Raw genomic sequence first — 1,744 nt, 5'->3', positions numbered from 1 at the left:
CCGCTCCTAGCTCTGGTCTTTTGAAGGCAGTCCCTGCATAGCACTGCTGGCTGTGGCTGTTAGTATATATACGTCCTTGAGTTTTGCTTCTTGCCACTAAGCTCACCGAGGGTAGGAACCTGGCACACATTAGGACCGATATGACACTGAATTTAATCCAAGGATTGGAATCCTGAAACACAAGCTGAGTTTCTTCCGTAAAGAGTATTGTGCCAGTAGAAGGCAGTGCTCATTAAAGTGGAAATGCGTTTAGAGAATACTTCAGATTAAAGGGATGAGATCAAAGGGCACATTTTTGGCCAGGAGTTCTGAGTCTTAGAGCCCCAAATAAATTGTAGACTTTTTATTTCCTGACTTGACTGGAACCATAACACTGGATTTGGCGCTGCAATATAAAACTTTCTGGAACTTTTAGCCTGATGGGAAGGCTCTCTGCTGTAAGTGTTAGGATTGCTCCTGTCTAAAATGAAAGCACTCACGCCTATTGCTGAAACTGGCTAGTACACTCAGAAGGCCTGATTTAGACTTCCACGGGTGATCAGGAAACCAGCAGAGCCCTACCTTAGCTGGGGTTACAGACATACCCTGCTTCAGACTTATCAGGAGAGGGAGTGTCTATATTACATGTGGACACATGTCCACTCCGGTTCGAGATCCTATGGCCCACGTCAAGAATAGAAAGCAGCTGCTCATGCAGACGGTGCGTGAAACATTAGCTGCGTTTTGCAAACATGTAAGAATTTCCCAGTAAGAATCTTGACTGCAGATGTGGGCCTGGCAGCCCCTCCTGGGCCTTGTGCCTGGGGCTCAGCCCTGGGGATGCTGTTCAAGCTGCACTTCCAGCCTGGCTCTGTACCAAGGGGCTGGTTTTGAGGTTCTAGGTCACACGGTGAATCAAGCTCTTGCCCCTTATCCCAGGGAGGGAAACTCCTAACAGCTGAAACAAAGTCTGCTTTCTCACACTGACCTCTGACCCTTCTCAAGCTTTCTGAACAAACCCCAACCAGGTTAACCTAAAATCACCATTCTCAAATCTGCCTGTGCGTGATCTAAGAAAATCTTTCAGCCCAGGCTGGAGTGCAATGGCATGATCTCGGCTCACTGCAACCTCCGCCTCCCGTGTTCAAGCGATTCTCCTGCTTTAGCCTCCCAAGTAGCTGGGATTACAGGCAAACACCACCATGCCCAGCTAATTTTTGTATTTTTAGTAGAGATGGGGTTTTGCCATGTTGGCCAGGCTGGTCTCGAACTTCTGACCTCAGGTGATCCTCCCATCTCAGCCTCCCAAAGTGCTGGGATTACAGGCACGAGCCACCACACCTGGACTAAGATAATCTTTTAAAATGCAGGTTTTGATCCTTTAGTTCTTAAACATGACAATTGGATGTTTATGCATATGTGTGAGATGTGTCACCCTTGAACCTTGTTACCATGTCTGCACATTACCTGTCTGACATGAAAATAAAAAGAAGAAAAATGCAGGTTTCTCAGCCCCTCCCAGACTTACTGAATAAGCTTTCTCAGGCAGAAGGTCATGAATTTGTCATTGAACATGTCTTTTTTTTTTTTTTTTTTTTTTTTTTTTTTGAGGCGGAGTCTCGCTTTGTCGCCCGGACTGGAGTGCAGTGGCCGGATCTCAGCTCACTGCAAGCTCCACCTCCCGGGTTTACGCCATTCTCCTGCCTCAGCCTCCCAAGTAGCTGGGACTACAGGCGCCCGCCACCTCGCCCGGCTAGTTTTTGTA

The 1,744-nt window shown here is 47.5% G+C and overlaps 1 non-coding gene across 1 annotated transcript; it reads left to right on the top strand.

The window, feature by feature from the left end:
• Window positions 1-1,355: 1,355 nt before the first annotated feature.
• LOC117098189 lies at window positions 1,356-1,456 on the top strand. Its single transcript, XR_004443240.1, has one exon. It is a non-coding gene; the product is annotated as a small nucleolar RNA U13 (small nucleolar RNA).
• Window positions 1,457-1,744: the final 288 nt, after the last annotated feature.

The sequence above is a fragment of the Trachypithecus francoisi genome, unplaced genomic scaffold, assembly GCF_009764315.1.
Source record: "Trachypithecus francoisi isolate TF-2019V2 unplaced genomic scaffold, Tfra_2.0 Lachesis_group15, whole genome shotgun sequence".
Taxonomy (NCBI): Eukaryota; Metazoa; Chordata; class Mammalia; order Primates; family Cercopithecidae; genus Trachypithecus; species Trachypithecus francoisi.
This window is presented reverse-complemented; position numbering and strand designations above follow the sequence as displayed.